Source organism: Rana temporaria, chromosome 2 (genome assembly GCF_905171775.1).
Source record: "Rana temporaria chromosome 2, aRanTem1.1, whole genome shotgun sequence".
NCBI classification, from domain to species: Eukaryota; Metazoa; Chordata; class Amphibia; order Anura; family Ranidae; genus Rana; species Rana temporaria.
In genome coordinates, this window is record NC_053490.1 from 314,444,483 (window position 1) to 314,460,354 (window position 15,872).

Below are 15,872 nucleotides of genomic sequence, written 5' to 3' on the forward strand. Positions count from 1 at the left end.
TGCCTCAGTTACACAGGAGGTCGGGGTGGTAAACAGTTTAATTCATGACATCATAGTCGGGCGGGACTGTCCACTATTTCTGGAACTATGGAACGAGGTGCAAATGGCACCACCAGGGGAACTGGGGGCACTGGGCCTGGAAGGGACAGGGTCCGAAGCTGAAATACACCCCTCTGATATAGAAATACCTACCATTGATAATGAAGTCGCAGGGAATGCTAATGTGGAGGATAATGCCCCTGACCCAGGTCTTAAACCCGGGTTGATCTCTGAGGGGGGGGAGGTCTTCCCATTACAAGTTATGCTGGGGGAGGATGATGAGGAGCTCTCCCCGGTTGAGGAGGATGAAGGGGAAACATCCTCAAGGCAAGTACATCCAGATCTAGATGTGTCCAGGGGTGCATTTGGTACCGCCCAATTACGGGACCCTGCCTTGGTCAATGCTCGAGAGCAGGTTTCTGTTATTGATGGGGTCCCACAAATGCCAGATGCAGACCAGAGGTTCCCTCACTTTGCGTTGAAGGGGGACTTACTGTATCGAGTGGCTGAGAGCCGAGGGGAAACTATATACCATATAGACGGATGCTCCTCGATCTAGCCCACAACGATGCACTGGGAGGACACCTGGGGGCGGAGAAAACAGAGGCCAGGATAAACGACCGGTTTTACTGGCCAGGGTTGAAGGCCGAGGTTAAAAGATACTGTGCGTCTTGTCCCATTTGCCAGTTAACCGCCCCAGTGCCACACTATAGAAACCCTCTGGTGCCCTTGCCGATTATGGAAGTCCTGTTTGAACGGATCGCTATGGATCTGGTGGGACCCCTGGTAAAGTCGGCACGGGGCCACCAATACATATTGGTCATCCTAGATTACGCAACTAGGTATCCAGAAGCTGTCCCTTTGAGGAAAACCTCCTCTAAGGCCATCGCCAGGGAGTTGTTTCAAATGTTCTCACGAACTGGGTTCCCCAAAGAGATCCTGACAGACCAGGGTACCCCTTTTATGTCAAAGGTAATGGCGGACTTGTGCAAATTGTTTCAAATTAAGCAGTTGCGGATGTCTGTCTACCACCCACAGACCGATGGCCTAGTCGAAAGATTTAATAAAACCCTAAAATCCATGTTGAAAAGAGTAGTCCAGAAAGATGGGAAGGATTGGGATATGTTACTCCCTGCCCTGTTATTTGCTATCCGGGAGGTCCAGCAAGCATCCACAGGTTTTTCGCCATTTGAGTTAGTGTATGGTCGAAGGCCCCGGGGGTTACTCGACCTGGTAAAAAACGTGGGAAAGTGAATCCTCACCACACAAAACGGTGGTAGAGCATATCTCTCAAATGCGAGAGAGGGTGGCTAAGGTGATGCCACTGGTGAAGGAGCACATGCAGAAGGCCCAGGATGCCCAAAAGAGAGTATATAACAGGTCGGCTAAAATTAGACAGTTCCAAGTAGGAGACTGGGTGGCTGTTCTAATACCCACGGTAGAGAGCAAATTCTTGGCCAAATGGCAGGGCCCATTTGAGGTAGTAGAGAAAGTCGGTGAGGTAGATTACAAGGTACACCAGCCGGGGAAAAGAAAACCCTACCAGATCTACCACATCAATTTGTTGAAACCCTGGAGAGACAGAGAACAAGTGTCCGCGGTAGTAGGGGTACAGTCAGGGGACCATGCAGGGATCGACTTGGTGCAGGTTGCTGCTACCCTGACTAGACCTCAAACCCAGCAAACAAAAGAGTTTCTACAAAAAAATAGAGATATGTTTTCAGAGTTGCCCGGTCGCACCAATGTCATCGAGCATGACATTGTGACCGAGCCCAATGTAAAAGTCAGGTTAAAGCCTTACCGTATCCCAGAAGCTCATAGGGTGGCAGTGTCCGAAGAGGTTAAAAGAATGTTCGAGCTTGGAGTCATTGAAGAGTCGCAGAGCGAATGGTCAAGTCCAATTGTGTTGGTACCCAAGGCCAACGGCACCCTCCGCTTCTGCAACGACTTCAGAAAGCTTAATGAAGTCTCTAAATTCGACGCATATCCCATGCCACGAGTAGATGAGCTAATTGAAAGGTTGGGGCCTGCCAGGTACATTACCACGCTAGACCTCACAAAAGGGTACTGGCAGATTCCCCTGACTAAGGAAGCCAGGGAGAAGACAGCCTTCTCTACCCTAGAAGGCCACTTCCAATATAAGAGGATGCCATTTGGTCTACACTCAGCCCCGGCCACGTTTCAAAGGGCCATGGACAAAACTCTACGTCCACACCAACGGTACGCTTCTGTCTACCTAGATGACATAGTCATCTTCAGCACTGATAGGGAGTCCCACCTTCCCCGGGTTCAGGCAGTCGTAAACTCCTTAAGAAGAGCAGGGTTCACCATCAACCCCGAGAAGTGTGCCATTGGGATGGAGGAAGTAAAATACCTAGGGTATATTGTGGGTAGAGGGCTGGTGAAGCCCCAAATGAGTAAGGTGGAGGCCATACAGGACTGGCCCCATCCCCTAACCAAGAAGCAGGTCAGAGCGTTTTTGGGCATAGTTGGCTATTATAGGAGGTTTGTCCCCAACTTTGCCACTGTTGCTGCACCACTGACCGACCTGACCAGAGGCAGAAAGTCAGTGATGATAAAGTGGAACGCCGAGGCCGAGACGGCTTTTCAAAAGCTTAAGACAGCTTTGTGCCAAGATCCGGTGCTTGTAGCTCCAGATTTTACAAAAGATTTTGTAGTACAGACAGATGCTTCAAGCGAAGGGTTGGGAGCGGTCCTGTCTCAGGAAATCAATGGGGAGGAGCACCCTGTGGTCTTTCTTAGTAGGAAGCTGACGGCAGCTGAAAGAAACTATGCGGTGGTGGAGCGGGAGTGTCTGGCCATCAAGTGGGCTCTAGACTCCCTGCGATATTTCCTCCTGGGCAGAAAGTTCCGCTTGGTGTCAGACCATGCTCCGCTTACCTGGATGAGACAGAATAAACACACAAATGCCAGGGTAACAAGGTGGTTCCTTTCTCTCCAGGAGTTCAATTTCATGGTAGAGCACAGACCCGGGAGACAGCATCAGAATGCCGATGCCCTCTCCTGAGTCCACTGTATGGTGTCTACTGTTGCCTCCAACACCTCCGCGTTGAGGCAGAGGGGGGGGATATGTACAGGACACCGGGGGTGGGTCCTGGACGGGTGCTATACGGTACCACTGTTTGGACTATGGTCCATTTAAATAGAGGTAGAAGGTTCAGGGGGTCACCCAAAAGTGGGTGAAAAGTTCCAGGCAGGCGCTAATTCAGAGAGGACTGGCTCGCAGTCTTCTCTATCTTAATAAAGTAGTTTGGGGCCTGGAATTTTGGAGGCTCCAAAGTGTTATTTGGGTGGGATGGAGCCTCCACTCCTAAACCCTGGAAGCCAGCGCACAAGGGGTTAAAATCTCACAGACAACCACCCATTAAAGCAGGAAGTGATGCTGGAGGGAGTGAGTTGGGAGAGTGCACCTGTGAGGACAAGATGGAAGTCTGCTAGCTGCTCAGAGAGGACCTTTGAGTAGTTTGGAAGTGAAGCTGTGTCTGCAGGGAAGGTCTGGAGGACTTCTTACTAAAAACGTATGTGCCTTTCTTTTGGTTGTTTTTCTGAAGAAAGACTTTTTCCTAATTTATGCTGGAAACAAGCAGGACTTTTGTTGTGACGTTTTGGATGCTGAAGAAAAGCTTTATTTTGTTTTGTTTGGTCACCAATAAAGACCCTTTGCTTTACTGACACGGTTTTACGCACTTGTCTCGCGGAGCTTAAAGACCCCCAAAGTTTACAATATATATATATATATATATATATATATATATATATATATATATATATATATATGAGATTAATAAAAACATTCAAACAGTATTGTGGCACAGCGAGCCCGTGTTACTGTGCGATAAGGCAGTTCAGGCTAGTATTTGGAAGAAGCAGGCACACAAATGGCACAGGTGTGTGCTGGCTTCATACGAGAGCCAGAGTTAGAGCTCAGAGCCCAACCCTCCAGAAGGGGTCAGTTTCTGTAAGGGAGAAGATGGAGCATGCCTGCACCAGGCTGTCCAGGATGAGACAGGCCAAAGAAGCCTAGAGCCCGGGTCTTACCCTGGGGTCAGAGGTGCTCCAAGCCAGAGGCCTGAGTCAGAGAGAGTCCATGAGGGACAGAGCAGCTGGGTAGCTGCAAGAAAGACACAGAGCTGAAGTGCAGCTGAGACGTGTTTCATAGCCAAATAGATACTAATGTTCAGGAAGACTCTGTAGAGGTACTCAGAACAGTAAGAGCCGGTTCACACTGGGGCGACCTGGGATCCGACTTGAAGTCTCCCAAGTCGCGCGGTTGAGAAAATCAATGGAAGTGAATGAGAACCGTCTTAATGTACACTACTGAAGTTCGCTCCGACTTCAGAAAAGGTTCCTGTACTACTTCAATCCGACTTGTAGGCAACTTGTACCCATTGATTTCAATGGAAGTTGCCTCAGAAGTCTGATCACTGTTTTAACTGAAGCAACTTTCCAGGAAGATAACATACATTTCTCAGGCAAACCCCTCCCTCCCCCTCCCTCCCACAGAGCTGATTGTTGTTTGATTGGCCACTGGAAAGCCTCCTGTCCTGGAGGAGACTTGAAGTTGCCTTGTACTGTCCAGGAGGCAACTTGAAGTTGCCTTGTAAGTTGCCTGATGATTCATACTCAAGTCCTGTCCAAGTGCTTAAAATATGGGACGACGCTCTCGAGGCCGCAGACGAAGGAGAATCTTGTCTTCTGGTTCTGTTAGACCTAAGCGCAGCTTTTGACACTGTAGACCACAAACTATTATTGACACGGCTAACTGAAGTAGCCAGAGTTGCAGAGGACGATTTATCTTGGTTCTCCTCTTTTTTGGAAAACCGATCTCAAACAGTGAAGTTAGGACCCTTCACTTCTGAGAAACGCACAGTATCGTGCGGAGTCCCTCAAGGATCGCCTCTGTCACCGGTGTTATTCAACATCTATCTTCGTCCCCTTTTTTAAATCATCAGCAGCCAAACAATGCTCTATCACTCATATGCAGATGACATGCAACTATATTTCCGCATTTGCAATAGAAAGGATCACCATCTCAATCTAGAGACATGCCTCTCTTTGATAGAGAACTGGATGACAAAGAGTTACCTTAAACTCAACGGAGCAAAAACAGAACTTCTCCAGTTTCACGCCAAACGGAGGAATAAACATGCAACACCGTGGATACCCCCGCCTATTCTGGGCAAAATCATCTCCCCTAGCGCCAAAGTCAAAAGTCTCGGGGTCATCTTCGACTCCGACATGACAATGGACGCACAAATAGGGTCGGTAGTCAGCGGTTCTCACCATCTGCTGCGCCTACTACGCAGACTGACTCCTTTTATTCCCAAAGAAGACATAGTGGTCGTAGTGGGATCAATTGTGAACTCCAGACTCTACTATGCGAATGCCCTTTACCTCGGACTCCCAAAGTACCAAATCGCTCGTTTGCAAGTCGTTCAAAATACGGCCGCCAGACTTGTCACTGGGAAAAAGCCCTGGGAATCAATCTCACCTTCACTAAGAACCCTTCACTGGTTGCCAGTAAAAGACAGAATTGCTTTTAAAGCACTCTGTCTAACCCATAGATGTATCCATGGGAATGCTCCCCATTATCTATGCGAAAAAATAAAAGCCCATAATCCCAATCGCGTTCTGCGATCCACCAATCAAAATCTTCTTCAGATACCGAAAGCCAACTACAAGTCCAAAGGTAAAAGATTAGCGGTCCAAGGTCCCAGACTATGGAACTCTTTATCAATCAGCGTTCGGTTGGAGGAGAACCACTTAGCCTTCAGGAAAAAGATCAAAACTCATCTCTTTTGATATCAAAAGAGACAGGAACATCAAGCGCCCAGAGGCGATTAGGTTCGCATGTGTCTCGCTATATACGTTTCTCATTCATTCATTCATTCAAGTTGCTTCCCAAAGTCCTGCTGGAAGTCGTGTTGCCCCTGTGTGAACCGACTCTTAAAGCTGCCACAAGAGAGCCAGGAAGCTGAATGTTATGTTTGTTCATATTGACGGTGAGAATCTCCTGTATGAACTGTTGACACTTGTTTAAATAAACATGGGTAGAAATACTTCTGGAATGGAGTAAACGCAGTGTTTTGGCCCTACTATTAAGCTGAGAAACCCCAACGTGTCACAGTATACAGTATATTTTTTTGAGAGCAGGGACCCAGAAGAATAACATTTTCAGTAAAAAATAGACTAAAACTACACGGTTAATTTTAGTGCACACAAGCTAAATATATTACCCAATTTTACAGTAAATTATAAAAGATGAGATTGAGCTGAGTAAATGGACACCCAACATGTGGTTGTATACCCCGCTTTCTCATTTTTACCTACAGGTAAGCCTATAATAAGGATACCTGTAATAAGGATACCTGTAAGTAAAATTAATATCTCCTAAACCTGTACGGTTTAGGAGATATTCACCTTGCATGCACCCGACGTCAGTGGCGCATGCACTCTGAAGGTATGGCAGATGCTGCCAGAAAATCGGACCTTCTTGCCGGAGACTTTGCCTTACAGGTTTTTTTTTGCGGGCATACAACCGCTTTAAAATTACATGTGCCTGTGAAGCAGTGACAGTTAAAATGCCCCTAGAATTGTGTCTCTCACTCCAGAACGTGGTGATCTGTAACATATGTAGCGCAATAAACATTTTCCTACAAGTGTGTTTACATATGTATGTGCATTAGGGGTGCAACGGATCACAGTTGATCCGTGATCCGAACGGGTCACCCCCTTCGGATCGGATCACACTGTGATCCGCGGATTGCCACGGCTCCGGAGCTAGGCCGAAGCCGCGGCCTTTCCTAATGTTACGGCGGCGGCTCCGGAGCTAGGCCGAAGCCGCAGCCTTTCCTAATGTTATGGCCGCGGCTTCGGCCTACCTCCGGAGCCGCGACCATAACGCTAGGAAAGGCCGCGGCTTCGGCCTAGCTCCGGAGCCGCGGCCATCTTGGTACACCCGGCGGCGGCCCTCCTCTGTTTACACCCACAGAGGAGGAGCCCGCACTCGGACACACCGCTCGGGGAGTGCCTGTCGGTACTAGCTGAGGGGGGGTCACTGTACTGAGGAGGGGTCACTGTACTGAGGAGGGGTCACTGTACTGAGGGGTCACTGTACTGAGGAGGGGGGGTCACTGTACTGAGGAGGGGGGGGCACTGTACTGAGGGGGGGTCACTGTACTGAGGAGGGGGTCACGGTACTGAGGGGGGGTCACTGTACTGAGGGGGGATCACTGTACTGAGGAGGGGGATCACTGTACGGAGGGGGGGATCACTGTACGGAGGGGGGGATCACTGTACGGAGGGGGGGATCACTGTACAGAGGCGGGGGATCACTGTACAGAGGGGGGGGATCACTGTACAGAGGGGGGGGATCACTGTACAGAGGGGGGGGATCACTGTGAGGAGGGGGGGGGTCACTGAGAGGAGGGGGGGGGGGTCACTGTACTGAGAGGAGGGGGGGTGTCTGCACTGAGGGGGTACTATAGTTGGTGGGGGGACATGTGGATATTACAGTGGGGGAGATTTTTTTTTTTTTGCCGATCCGAAAAATTATCCGATCCGTGACTCCTGATCCGAGGAACGATCCGAACCGTGAGTTTTTTGATCCGTTGCACCCCTAATGTGCATGCATGTTGGGGGCAGGGGGCTCAAAATGTGTGGTCTTTTTTGGGGGGGTTACATTTTTAGGTGTACCTTTCATTTTTTACACTTTTTTTCCTTTAATATTATTACCATCACATAGGGGAAAAGCTCCTTATGTCCCAGCATACATACTATACTATGACAGGTTCTGTTAAATGAGACATCGGGGGTCTATTAGAACTTTAATGTCTTCTCTGCTTCCCACTGAAACTTATTAGTTTCAGTAGGGAGCAGAGGAGACCCCAAAGTTTCTCTTAAACCTTCTACAAAGTCCCACAAATATCTGTTCATCCTGCTAATAAAGGATCTTCCTGTGATGGTATGACAACCTGCTGCACTGCTCCAAATTCAGAGAAGCATTGCCACTCTCATGTAGGCTATCTAAACTACAGTAGATGAACATTTTTTACAGGAGACGTGGCTATTAGCATTGTCACTACAAGTCTGTAGCTTGTCAGTCAGCACCTTGCCTCACCAAGTCTGCGCCACTGCTTTCTGGATTGACAGCACTGACTCTGTTGCTGAAACCCTCCTACTGCAGGTAGCAGTGTCTGAGAAGGGGAGCATTTGAGACTCAAATGAAGGAGGATTTGGTTCAGTCAAAGAAGGTAAAGGAGGGCTTTCTGTGGTTCACATAGAGCAACTGGATGTGGTAAATTCTTGTTTGTCATAGAAGACCTGTTGTACTTTAAAAAACAGGTGGACAAATAGTCTACAGACAGATGTGTTGCATATTTAACATTAAAGAATAAGAGAAATTGAATCAGCGCAAAAATGACAAATGAACCCTTATATAGCAGGTGAACACCAGGGTCAATAATCACAAAATCCCTATGGAGAAACAAATACAGATGGTGCAGCGCTCAAATAAAATAATAAATGAATAAAAAGTCCATAAAATCGCAGTACACCTCCAGTGAGTGCCAATGTAGACAGACAGATGACTGTGTAAGTAGCTTCACACGTGCTTAACACAAATCCACCACCACATAAAATGGCCTCTCACATCACCACCTGTACCCTTTGGTTATAGAGGGTCAAATGCGCTTTATGTATAGATGTCAGAAAATCCAGCAGTTGTAGAGATGTCACAGAAAAACCGATAAGTAACTCCAGGTCATGTAATAAACAAAATGCCAAAACATAGTGCTCTCCGTTTGGATAAACAATTTAATCGTAGTACGTCCTCTATGGGCGGGGAAGGTTCTCCTCCTCAGGTTAGGCAGTCTTATGTTGTAAAGGGCGATGTTTACAACATAAGAATGCCTAACCTGAGGAGGAGAACCTTTCCCGCCCATAGAGGACGTAACGCGTACGGAAGGAGCGTCGTGACGTCACCCGCGGCTATCACTTTGCTCATTATACACGCTGTATACATCGGCACCGATTCGTGGTGCCTTCATTGTGAGTGTTTTTATCTTATTTTACTACGATTAAATCGTTTATCCAAACGGAGAGCACTTTGTTTTGGCATTTTGTTTATTACATGACCCGGGATTACCTATCGGTTTTTCTGTGACATCTCTACTACTGCTGGATTTGCTGATATCTATACATAAAGCGCATTTGACCCTCTATAACCAAAGGGTACATGTGGTGAGGTGAGAGGCCATTTTATGTGGTGGTGGATTTGTGTTAAGCACGTGTGAAGCTACTTACACAGTCATCTGTCTGTGTACACTGGCACTCACTGGAGGTGTACTGAGATTTTATGGACTTTTATTCATTTATTATTTTATTTGAGCGCTGCACCATCTGTATTTGTTATTTAACATTAAAGTTTATCTATGGCTACCTAAATAAATCTATATTTCTAATGCCAGTCATGTTATGCCACAATGTGAAAAGAAGCCCTTTTGAGTTCCAGTAGAACAGTACAGTCACCTCACCACACCCTCCTCTCTTCCCCATCAATGACATTTAGACCCCTTTCACACTGAGGAGTTTTTCAGGCGGTACAGCGCTAAAAATAGTGCTGCTATACCGCCTGAAATACTCCTGCACTGCATACTTAATGTGAAAGCCGGAGGGCTTTCACACTGAGGCGATGCGCTGGCGGGAAAGAAAAAAATCTCCTGCCAGCAGCATCTTTGGAGCAGTGAGAGGAGCGGCATGTATACTGCTCTTTCACCGCTCCTTCCCATTTAAAACAATGGGAAACCGCGGCAATACCGCCCGCAATGCGCCTCTGCAGAGGCGCATTGCGGGCGGTATTAAAATTTTATTGGCCGCTAGCGGGGGTTAATACCGCACCGCTAGCGGCCGAATCCCGCGGCAAATCCGACGGTATAGCGCCGCTATTTTTAGCGGCGCTATACCACAACCGCCCCAGTGTGAAAGTGGCCTTACAGATACTGTTGTGGCATTACTGAATGCACAGAGAATGTCTTCCATTAATTCCCTTCCAGAGGCCAGTGCCTGTATTACCACTCTGAAGTCAGATAGCTTGACAGAAACCAATTACTGGCAGAAATCTCAACAATAAAATAATTACTATGGGGTTGACATTGTAAGAGAAACTAGTCCAGTGGCATTACATGGCTTGTTTTATGTTGCGAATTGTTTGCGGGTGTGGCTAAGAAAATATCTGACACAAATGCAAGTACAACTGCATATATACTTGCCTTAACTGAGTGTTAGTTTGCTCTAAATTTTCAATTTTCTTAATATTCTGATCCTTCTGTTTATTTGCCTGTAAGTTTTAACAAAAATAAATACAAAGTCAAATATAACACCCAGGAAAACCATAAATATTTACTATTGACTATTACAATTACTGACAATACAAAATATGTGAAAATTGTAGAAAGTGAATAATTGTTAGTTAAAATGAATTGGAAGTAAAACTAGGCATTGGCAGTATGTTAGCAAAAATTCTACCATCAGATGAAAACAGTTATGCATGGAATACAAATATTACGTCTTTGCACAAATTAAACAAGGACGGGAATAGTTGTGAAAGTAGTACCAGGATATCTATTGTGCAGTGATATACCTTACCATACAGGATTGGTTTAAAACAACCTGTACATGGGTTTGGCTTGGCACATGGAGCTGTAGTTCCTCTGCAGCTCCTTGGTCTTCGAGGCTCTACTGGACTCTTAACCCGCAGCTATCTTGTGCGGTTTAGGAGATAGTCATACTGCATGCAGCCGGCGATGTCATTGGTGCAAGCGCTCTGAAGGCATGCATACCCGTGCTGTCCCTTCAGAGCTCCATGCTGCAGTCCATGACTCCCACGCATTGCCAATCAGACGGCTGGAGGACACAAACCCAGAAGGAAAACAAGGTGATGCGGGAAGTGCTGGAAGGCTTCATTCTAGGGTAAGTATTTCACACACGCTATCCACGGAGGTGGATGGAAACCTGATCCAGCTGATCCATTGTGACAAGCCAGAAGCCCCAGTGCCAGGTAGGCACCCACAAATGTAAAAATTGAAAAATAAAATACTACAGCGCTACTACAATCTAAATCACACCACACAATTAATAACCAAATGTAAGAAGCTGCAATATGTGAAATGGTGACCTAACCAAAATAAACATTGAAAAGTAATAAAAATTGCGCTAAAAAACTACTAATAATGTCATACCAATACAAATGATCAGGTGCAATCAATAATAATCAATTAATGATAATAATGTATCCACAAGGACAAATTCAATTAGGCTATGGCAGTGACATAGCATAAACAAAAAATGTGTCACCAACGTATAATAAGTGAAAACAAAAAATAAATAATTTATACTTGAGTCCACATAGAAGCAATATCACAGAGAACTGCTCTCCACATTTGTATCCATGAGCATGTTAGATGATACCACCAATGGGTTAATAGTAAAATGATCACAGCAGAAAGCCTCAGAGTGTATGTGATCAGAAACAAACAGCCTTAGATTGTGTGCGATAAAACAGCTCCACCACCGCTCCACACAGATCACGATGAGATGTGAAAAAAGGGGGAGAGAGAGAAACACACAATAGCATAATATTGTACCCAACAGGTGCCACGTGACTTAGTCATGATTACCCATGACTAAGTCACGTGGCAGATGACGCAACACGTAGGGGAGGAGCCTGCCGTGACGAGACCATCGGAGTTCCCGAGTGAGGATCTCATGTGCTGTTACTGAGCGGCTTTAAAAAAAGAGGGGCGTGGCTTGGACGCACTGGAAGATGGCTGCTTAACTCCTTGGCTCCCACTGCTACAGCGCTTCTTTCGTTCACAGGAGGGTAAATAGCCGGGACTGATACACATTGGATGTACCAAATTATTCCTTGACCGCTGCTGGTCTTCTCTATCGATTTTTGTGGGAATTGATTATCGATATTGGAGTAGAAACCATTGATCACCTCAATCGCATTGGAATACATTGGAAACTTCTCTGAGATTTGAGAGGCGTTTTACTCATCATTTGGACTAATACCTGCTCCAAAATGACGTCTGATAATACGGAATGTCATTTAAACATTGGATCTATACAACCCAGCTTGCTAGACCTTCGATCTGTAGCGACTGACATCAAAGAAATGCTATCAGCTGCCATAGCTGAACTGAGACTTGACTTGCATGCTATAGCTAAACGCGTGCAGGATGTTGAAATGTCTACAGCTCAACATGACACAGAAATTTGCCGTATGGCTTTTAAAATGGATGCCCATACAATACAATTGAGAGACCTCCAACGTCAAACTGAGGACTTGGAGAACAGAGGACGAAGACATAATATACGTGTCAGAGGTCTTCCTGAAGAGGTTGACAATGAACACCTCCTTGACTGTGTTACTGAACTGTTTAATGGAATTTTGGATAGACCACCACGCACTGTTATCAACATGGAACGTTTCCACAGAGCCCTTAAACCCAAGGGGAAAGTCACCGACCCCCCGAGGGATGTAATCTGCTGTATAGTTGATTATAGACTGAAAGAAGATATTCTTAAATGTGCCAGGAATAAATCCAACCTCTCTTTTAATGGATCACATATACAAATCTTTCAGGATCTTTCTAGCATTACCCTTAAGAATAGATGTGATCTTAAACCATTGCTTGGGGTCCTTCGTGACAAAGGCATTGTTTATAGGTGGAAATTCCCATTTGCACTCTCTGCGTCACACCTAGGCCGCACTGCCTTATTGAGAGTGCCTGAAGACCTCAGAGCCTTTTGTGACGCACTTAACTTACCGCATATTGATGTCCCGGACTGGTACGCGGAGTTTCGCCTAGTGCACAGGAAGAAAGACCCTGCATCATCAGAACCGATGGAAGCTCAAGCTGCCAGACTGCGTAGGAGGCGTTCTCCTTCCACTGACAAGGACTCCCATTCATCCCGTGGACCACGTGCTGAACCGACATCCTCTCCCCGCTCGCGGAAATCTCGCCAAGACTGCTGAGAAACACAGTGGCTCTGCGCGCGTATGACCCGTTACAGGAATTCCCTCACATCACGTGGTCCCCGCGCTGAACTAATCAGCTGTGCCAGATCGAGACTACAACATCAGAAGCTCTGCAAGCATGTGATCCATTGTCATTGGCTCCTATCTGACACGTGATCCACGCGCTGAGCGAATCACCTCTTTCAACTCACTGCCAACTAGATGGGACTGTTAGTGATATTGACTGACATGCGGGCCAATATACAGTAGGTTTTGTGAATGCCTGTGACTTTACAGTTATCTTGCATTTTTGTTTTTCGTTTTTTTAAAGTGCTTTACTGTTGTTCTACCCTATCTTTGACTGTCAGCGTTCTGTCTATTGCTTATTCGCAATAGAAAGATGCCCTGTTTTTTCTTTTTTTTTAAAGGGACTAGCTGGTGGTTCTCAATTGTTTTTTCTCAGGGCTCTCATACTTGCTCACATAAATGAACTTTGCTTCTGGACATTGTAATACCTTTTGCTCAAAATAACTAGTTACATTCTGTTCTTTTAGTTGTTTGTGTCATTGCACCTGTTCACCAGCATTGTTCATTTACGCAAAAGCATTGCTTAACACCTGTAATATCTGTTTTGTTCTCCTCTCGCTAAATCCTTAATATAAAATGTATCTTTACATAATAATTGCTATATTCAACATTTATATTCCTAACACTATTTTGCGATTCTTCTTTATGTGAATTATTCTTTGCTTTCCGGAACATCTGTCTTCATGTTGATGTGTCATTTAGAATACTTGTTCGCATTAGTTTGTTCTTCTCTGTAATATGCTTTGGCAGGGTTTCGTTAATATTATTAGATGTTATCCTTTTTTTTTCATACTATTTTAGGTTCTACTTCCGATACCGATACATACGACATTTTATTTTATGATATGTAGAGTTTTTTTTTTCTAACCCAGTGATAGAACTTATCTTCGGATTCTTTCTGTTGTTACGTTTTCTGAGGATAGGTACTCCAATAATCTTGAGAATCCCTCTGTTACAATGTTTCTTATTTCTTTTTATAGTGCTGTAGCGGTGGGAAGTGGGTCCTTTTTATTTAGTTCCTTCTTGTCCTGGACATTCCAACCCCCTCTCAGAGGTAGAGTTCTGGGTGTTGCTCTCTCTGATTGCATACCCTTTACTTTGCTCTGAACCGAACCTTCTTCATATTTTACGGTTCGAAAACTACTCCGTTTTCTCCGTAGGTTTTTGACTCCTTACCCCCGTTTTAAAAAAAAAAAATTCTCTCTTTTTTTTTTTTTTTTAAGGGGAGGGGAGGAAGGGAAAGGGGAAGGAGGGAAAAGGGTGAGAAAGATAATTTATTTGGTTTGCTTCCCTTTATCATTTTTCATACCCTTTCACCCATAAGATAAGATGTTGCAATCAAATGTCAATTCCAACTCCCCTCTAAAGGTTAATCTATACTCTATAAATGTCAAGGGCCTTAATATTCCTGAAAAAAAGATCAAAACTATTCCTACGAAAAGCTAATGCTGACATCGTTTTTTTACAGGAAACACATTTCAAAACTGACAATATACCAAATTTTCATAATAATTTATACCCTATTGCATATCACGCCACTAATGCTGATTCTAAATCAAAAGGGGTTTATATCCTTATTTCTAAAAATTGCCCTCTACAAATTCAGGATTCATTGATAGATCCTGATGGCCGTTATATTTTTTTGAAAGGTGCTCTCTACAATAAGACTTACTTTAGCTAACATTTATGTTCCCAATAGACAACAGGTTCCGTTTATCAGGGACACTTTTGACAACCTCCACAATTTTCATTCTGGCCTATTGATAATGGGTGGAGATTTTAATGTAACTCTTAATCCTCTGGTTGACTCTTCTTCGGGTACCTCCACCTTACCTTTTTCCGCTCTTCGTTCAATTAAAACTATGCTTAAAGGATTGAATCTCCATGATACATGGCGCACTTTGCATCCCAACACCAAAGATTACACTTTCTTTTCCCCACCTCATAACAAATACTCTCGAATAGATTACTTTTTCCTGAACCAGGCGGAACTTGACTCATTGATCTCTGCATCCATTGAACCCATGATTCTCTCGGACCATCATCCAATTTCCTCCTTTTCCGTTAGACCGGTTAAATCGTTTATATGGAGATTGGACAATTCCCTCCTTAGCCACGCTGAAAATACGTCTTCGATTACTTCCCACTTAACACATTTTTTTATCTCTGCATCCATTGAACCCATGATTCTCTCGGACCATCATCCAATTTCTGTCTGCCTCTCCTTTTCCATTAGACCGGTTAAATCGTTTATATGGAGATTGGACAATTCCCTCCTTAGCCACGCTGAAAATACGTCTTCGATTACTTCCCACTTAACACATTTTTTTAAGGAAAATGAATCTTCTGACACACAACCCCTGAACCTCTGGATGACTCACAAATGCGTCATTAGAGGCATACTAATTTCCATGGCCTCAAAACGAAAAAAAGCATGGCAAGCCCATATAGCTGCCTTGGCTGAAAGAGTTCATATACTTGAAAACAAACATAAACAATCGCTGGCGATTGATGCATATAATGAACTTCTTCATGCCAGGGAACTTTTACTTGAAGAATTGGACAAAACGACTAAACGCAAATTTATGCTATCCCGCAAGCTTTTTTATGAATATGGCAACAAATCCGGGAAATTGCTGGCTAATGCCCTAAGAAATAAAAAAGCAAACTACTATCCACTCCATATCTGACTCTTCGGGGGACA